Here is an 8,251-nt window from a genome sequence, read left to right as displayed (position 1 = left end):
TATATATATATATCAAACTAATAATTTAAATATTTCTTTTGTTAATTTTGGATTCTAACTTCTAATCATTCCATGTTTTATTTGAACTTTCTTTCTCTTTTTAACTGTTTCTCCTGCCGAATCACTTCCAATCTTTCTCTCTTTTTTTTTTTTCTCTCTCTCTGTTTTCATGCAGCTGATTTTTACCATAATTTTTTAATCCACAAACACTTTATTTTATAAAATAAATTATTTTAAAATTTAAAATTCTTAAGAACTTCCATCACCATCTAAATTTGTTGAATAAAAATGCAAGATATGTAGTTCAATAATTTTATTTTTTCTGTTTATATATATATATATATATTTAAAATTAATTATAAATAATTATTTTTAAAGAAAGAAACAATATCCTCCATTTTTTTTTAACTAAAATTGACAAGAAAACATAGCAGCATTATTTTCCAATTAAGTAAACATATTAAATTAAATCATGATTACTTTTCTTCTCATACAAAATTGTCTTTAATTCTAATGTTCTTTGTATTTTGTTTGATTCTTCAAAAAAAAAAAAAAAAAAAAAGCGAAAATTGGGAGAGCAAATATGTAAGTAAATTTTAACACCAATTGTCCTCTCCTCAATATAAATATTTCTGAAATTAAATTATTCATTAAATAACAATCCGCCCAATCCAAGAGATGTTACTCTACATTCATAACTTCATTCTAAATAATAATCTCATAGCCTCAATTTAATTGGAACAACATGCTTCCCTACCATTAGTTTTTTTTTTTTTTTTTAAATAAATTATTCTATTTTTTACCCTTTTTTTTTTTACAAATAAATCCCTCTATTGGGATCTTTCTGACTATCTGGATTGCTAAATCTATATCCATTCTTAGCATGTATTTTTTTAAAATGTTAATGGGATTTCTTCATTTAAGTTTAAACGTGAGATTAATTAATTTTTTTGGTTATACAATATTCTTTTCCAAAATTAATAGACATGACATGACTTTTGTACTCTTAATATACTACGTCCCTACACAAATTTATTGCCCATAGTCCTGCATTTTATGTATGTGCAATCAAACTTATGAGATGTCATAGATTTCTTTTTATTTTACATACAACGATTATTGTTATCATTACTACTATTATTATTATATTTTTATACCGTTAATACTGTTTTATATATTATTATCATATTCTCCATAATATCGTCACTAACCACCGCTATCAATGCCTCTATCACAATTGTTGTCGTTTATATTCTTAAATTATTAATATCTATATCACCACTACCGCCGCCACTATTGTTATCGTTAAAATTGTAACTATTACTAATTTATATTCCATTCGTTAAGTATTTTACTACTACTATTATTATTATCAACATCATTGTCACGATTATTATTGTTACTGTTATCGACATTATTATCGTTATTATTATTGTTATCACGTTTATTATTGTTATTGTTATTGTTATTGCTAATATCACTATTACTATCATCACTAATTATTAATATGAATTGCAACAAAGTATAAGATAATATTAATATGAATTATAACTTATCATTCTGATATTAGTGGTTGTAAAGTATGATGTTTTAAATTTTGAATTTGACAAATTGGATGAACTGGATGTATAGTGAGCATGTGAATGCATAAAATGTTTGTTTATAGTTGATGATTTCGTTAGGAAATGACAACAAGTTGATTTAATACTCTAAAAAGTTTAGGAGTGTTACAACTCATGTTCTTAGTTAATCATATAAAACATATGGTGTGATGAAAGTATTATCCATTTATAGTTTATCTCATTCAATCCAACTATATTACTCTATTAAACTTATATAACAACAACAACTTGAGTGTTATATATGATAGTTGCTTAACTTATAAAACTAGTAAAATGAATCAATTGTCAATCAATGACATTTTGTTCAGATTAATAAATTTCATATGATTCATTTATACAAAATTATTTAAATATTTAAAACAAATAATTATATTTATATTAACAAATTTTGAAATATTTTTTAAAATAAGATATCTTATTATGGTTATAATAACAATTATAACAAAAAATTAAGTTAAACTTGACAATAATAAGATAATTGATGCTTAGTATATATAATTTATATTTAAGTGCAAAATTTTGATCAACTACCTATAAGAGTTATTTTACAATTACCACATTAACTTAGTATCAAAACTTTAAGACGTCATAATTTGGAAACATATAATTTTGAGAGCTATATATTACTCGTCTTATTTTAGAGTAGGCATCCATATCTCGCATAAAACTGAATGAAGAATTACATCGGGTAGTAATAAGTAATAACAACTATGTCAAAAAATTCACAATTTTAAATATTAAAATTTTAAAAGAATAGTATTTATCACTACAAAAAAATTATATTGTTCCAATAAACATAAAATTCAATAGCTTAAAGTATATTAAAGTCAAACCTTGAATGAAAAAAACAGTGAAAGTTATTAAATTATGTTTTGTCTAATATATAAATACAATAAAGTAATTTGTTTATGTAAATTAAGATAGCATGAGACAATTTTTAATATATTTTATCGAATTGATTTATATATAGGTTAATATTTAGTTTAGAGATTAAAGATAAAAAAATATAATTATTATAATAACTGGTTGAATTAATAATATATAATAAATAGAAAAAAGTAAAAAAAAATATATATAAAAATCTGAATTCAATATATATAAATATATAATATTTTAAAAATAACAAATAAAAAATAATTTATTTCAGTTTGGATTAAATTAGAAGAAAAACAATTCAGTTTTTAATTTAAATATATTTTATTTTTTTTAATTCGATTTTAGACTATGGTCTTAATTTAGAACTAATAATGAAGAAGAGATGGAAGGTACTTTTGACATTTTATATAACCAAGTTAGTGATTAATTATTTCATAGTTTTGAATCATAAATTTTGCTCTTTATTCAACATTTTTTTATTATTTTGACCTATTTTTTTATTTAAAAAAAACATAACTAAATTATTTGTATATAATATAATTGTAAATTAATAAAAAAGCAATACAATAATTTAGTCTTCTTAAAAAGTATATTAATATTATAAAGAAAAAACAATAAATAGTGACAAGAATTCATTGACTTTGGGCAAAATTAAATTAAATTTATTTTATTTTTAAAAGAATAAAATAATAAATATATTAAATTATTTTTTAAAACCGAAAAATTAAACAAAAATTATATAAAAATAATTAATTAATATAAATTGATTATGATGGTCTCACAAGAATAAGGCCATGTTGGTTAATGTGTAAATTATGGCGCAATCGCCAATAATATATATATATATATATATAATTACATAATAATTAATTTTGGAGTATAGATATAAAATTTCACATATATTCAATTTAAAGAATATTAGTGATCAAAAATATATTTATATAATTTTAAGAAAGATTAGAATCTTAACTTATGACTTTGTTAAGATTTATAAAATACATAATATTGATTAATATTTAGCTTGTAGAGGGTGTAAAAAAAAAATTGAAGGATTTTATTCACTATAAAGTAATAATAAAAAATTATACCGATTGGTAAAAAGTGAAAAACGGTTGGTAAAAAAGGAGGACTACGAGAAAAGGACAGGGATAGGATCTGCAGGCGTGGGTCCCACATATCCAGTTGTACTCTGATTCAAATACATACATATAGTAAAGATGTATGTATATGTATATATATTTAAAAAAGTTACCGTCTCTTCTTTTTCTTGTCAAGTCTTAACCCGCCTCGGGAAGGTCATTTCTCATTGACTCTGCTCGCACCTGACAGTCTAACGGCGTGAATATCGCCGTTAGTTGAATATTTTAAATTGAAAAGTAGGTAAATTAAGTAATAATTTAAAGTGGTCTGTTATTTGGTATGGTTTCCCGGATTAGGATATGTTCGTTTTACAGAAACATGTCTCTCTTCCTGTCCCGCCCCTACAATTATATGTATATATTTTTAGTTTCGTGAGAGTAATTTAATCTCTCATTACTTATTTATTTTATTTGTTACTATTAAAATATATTAAAGATCAAACAAAACTTTAATTAATATCTATCTATAAATTAACATTAAAATCCCCCAACAAAATGATAGTACACATATAAAACAAATGGGAGGGCCTAATGTCTTTTATATATATATATATATATATATATAAAATACGTTGACTATTGTCATACGACAAATGTAATTTAAGTTGTTACTTAATCATTCCATTGGTTCATAGAATAATAAAAATCATGTAACATTGCCAAAGAACCACCATCTTAATAAATATCCAATGCTTATGGCAAAGAATAAAGAGAATGTTGTAAAAGATTGATTGGATTCATTTTGCTTTTTCTTTGATAAAAAAATTAACTTTTTTCTCTATAAATATTGGGATGAAAATGTAATATTTTAAGTGAGTTGGCTAACATTCCATACACCAATAACTTTGACAGGTAACTGAGGTCTACCTTCTCTATTTAAGGATTAACAAACACACTTATATTACGAAGTTCTGGATCATATGAATAAAAGACTCGCTATTTATATATGGTAGAGCATGTGATGTTGATCAATTCGATCTTATCTATTATACCTTCCTACCCAATACATAAGGTCCTCCTACCTGTGTTTATCATAAACTTGCTTAACAAAATCATTGGGGAGTTTACTTGGGGTAAGCGATATGGTGCTCGTAAGATCCACCTTACTAATTGGAAGATTGTTTACCATCCTAAGTAATAACACGAGACTTAGATTATGAGACATGCCTCTCCATAATAAGGCGTTCCTTATAAAACTTGGTTGACGTCTCTTTAGTAATGGGAAAGCTCATAGGTTAAGATCCTTAAAGCAAAAAATACCTTTTTAATACTAATGTGATGGATATTATAGAGGCGCTTCAAAAAACTTATTATACTTAAAAAAATTTGAGCAAATATATTAATATACTTAACCTATAAATTATATGAAAAATAGAAAATAGGCACACTATTAGATTTTGGTTGGATATTTGAATTAGGGATTGACCCTTGACTTCCTTTGTACACGGTCAAATTGATAATTAGAGTAAAAATCGTATGAATAATTTGTATACTCATTAAGATTTTTTTGGAATTTGAATGAATTCGATGTCTTACTCTTGTATATGATGTGCATGGTGATATCCCATATCCATGTCTCTAGGAGCAATAAAATCTCAGATGAGATGAATTTACAATAATGATGACTATGTGATGGTGAATAAGATGTATACTTATCTTAATGATGGTGCATTACCAGATCAAGTAGCCTTTGAAAGAATATTTAGTCTATCCCAATCCCAAAAGAGTCAGATTATTTTGTTGGTTACTTGCTTTTAATTGCCTTTTCATGAACAATAAAAGGAATAAAAGACATCTCACGTAGGATGACCATTGCCATAGGTGTTGTCAAGGTTGTGAGAGCCTTTTACATTTTTTTAAAGATTGCACTACATCCAGACAGGTATGGTTGGATTTTATTGATTTTAAGTATTATAATATTTTTTTTTCTCATTCATTTGATAAATAGATTAAGTAAAAGATTTGGAAGGAAGGGAATAAGTAAGAGATAACAAGTTAGAAATCTATTTTTGCGACCATTGCTTGACTTAAATAAAGGATAATAAATGACTTTTTGCATATAATAAACAAGAGATTCACGATCCCTCTAGAACTTTCAGAGCATTTACCTTGCCTTAGAATTTTAGACTGCACAAGGTAAGAGTGTTCAATATCCTGACATGTGTGTTAGGACTCATATACTTGAGGTGAGTTGAGCGACACATTTAGATTATTGGTTTAAGTTAAATACGGATGGTCGACCCTTAGCGACCCTAATAGAGCTACAGTTAGTAGTCTCATTCATGACAACTAGGGGCGTTGGGTGGTGGGTTCATAACAAGCTAATAACCACATAGAAGATTATTATTTTGGAAAGTATTTTTAAATACAAGATAAGACTGATCTCTATATGTTTCAAATTGAACACGAACTAAAAAATATATTGAATTATGATTAGGAGATCCATAATTTTCATGTTTTTTCGAAGACAAATGTGCGTGCTAACTATCTTGATAAATGGTCCCACAATATCCATGAGGGCAATATCTACCTTTATCAGGCTCTGACTTAGACATTACATTGATATGAATTTTTGTAATATCACTTTGATTGGCTCAACTGTCTACAATATATAATTTTTTTTTTATAATTTTATTTTTCTGTCATTCTTTAGCAAAAAAGAATTGTCATTTAAACACAAGTTAACAAATCCATTAGTGACATAAAATAAGGTTCTATGTTATCCTCTTACAAATAGGAGAGTAACCGAGTAGTTAATCTTCTTGATAACAATAAAAAGCTCTTTGAGAACTCAAGCAACTTGTTTAGAAACATATAACAAATATGTATTTAATCCAACATAAATAAACATCTATAATAACAAAATAAGGAGAGAAAAAAGGGGCCCAATAATGGTGGTAAAAGACAAGGATAAAAAAAAAAAAAGATTTACAAAGATAATAACCTGAACTGATGAATACTGCAAATTGTATTTATGAATCATAAAGATTGAAGAAGAACAAATAAAAGGAAGTCCAAGAGATTGAAATAAAATTAATTAACAAAAAATAACTCCGATTATTTGCATTGTTAACTATATATAATGGTTTAAAACCATTAAAGACATTAGTGTAACAATCTCAATGACTTATTTTTTAGTTTAACAAGAGTAAAAAGTTATTTTTTTGGTTCATGGAGAATAAAACGATAAAAAGATAAAAACAATAAATGTTTATGTATAACTTTGATAAGGACTGATATGTTATATATTTGCATATTTAAAAAACTAAAACATTGAGTTTTACTTAGAAACCCATGCAAGAGAGGGGTGGGGTGATTGTCTATCTAAGAAACTTAGATGGTACACATTCAAATTTAAGAGTAAAAAAGTATAAGCTTGAGAAAAAGTTGGATTACTTTTTTTGGTTGTTGTTGTTAGTGGTTAGAGTTACTCAAATAATGATTTTTATATACAATTTTAATATGCATGTATGTGTTGGTAAATAACAAAAAATCTTAAATATTTATTGTTGTAATTTATATAAGACAAATGATTTATGATTTATAAAGTAACTAATTGATGAGAAAAAAAAGTTAAAAGGGGACTTTGACTTTTAGCCACTTGTTTGTTCATTTAGGTGTCCATCCATCCAACTGTGGAGATCCTTCCCCTTCCCCCCTTCTTTTTGCATCCGAGATTGAGGAAGAAATTATTACCAAAGGAGTAATTTCAATGTGGGCTGCCTTTTTTAGGTTTGATTTGACATGGTGGAGATTGTGCCGTCCAATTATTTTAATGATCAGTATACACACCAAAGGTAGGAAGTAAGGTTTAGAATAAACGTAAGAGAGTGGTTAATAATTGCAACAAAAATAATGTTAATTGTTATTTCTCTACATTAATTATTATTATTGCAATCTGAAAAAATCTCTCTCTTTTTGGAGTAACATACACTGTAGAGGTTGTTCTCGGTGCTCTCATTTTAAGGTTTGTTTAATATTATAACATTGATGGTAAAACTTATGATATTTGAAGGTACAATTTATTGAGTTATTTTATTCAATTACCATGAAATATTGCATTACCATAACAATAAATAGTCTACTGATTTTTTTACCATTTAAAATTTTGTAACTTTTTTGTCCTATGAAATATTACGTAAAATTACCATATTTAGAAGATATAATTTATTTATAATTATGATGAAATATTGTATTATGATAGCAATAATTGGCCTAATAATTTTTTTTTTATCATATAAAATTTTGTAAATTGGTCTAGTAATTAATTCTTTTACCCTCCAAAATTCTGTAATTAATTTCATTGAATATAATATCCAAGAGACGAGATGCTAAGTAAACTGCAAGCATGTATAGATATAGATAAATAATAAATGCAGATAGTTTTGGGTGAAATTAATTTGTTAGGTAATAGGCAACGACAGAGAGGTCCACCAGAGGTTATATGTAGAGGCATTTCAATATGGGGCACTTCTCTGTGTGGCTTAAAATTGTTATATGGTTGTAATTATATATATATATATATATAAGCAAAGATTTTTAAATCATAAGATAAAAAACAGAAAATAAAATAGAATGATGTGGGGGGGGGGGAGGGGGATAGCATTCACATGT

Source organism: Carica papaya, chromosome 7 (assembly GCF_054855325.1).
Source record: "Carica papaya isolate Zhongbai chromosome 7, ASM5485532v1, whole genome shotgun sequence".
Lineage (NCBI taxonomy): Eukaryota > Viridiplantae > Streptophyta > Magnoliopsida > Brassicales > Caricaceae > Carica > Carica papaya.
This window is presented reverse-complemented; position numbering follows the sequence as displayed.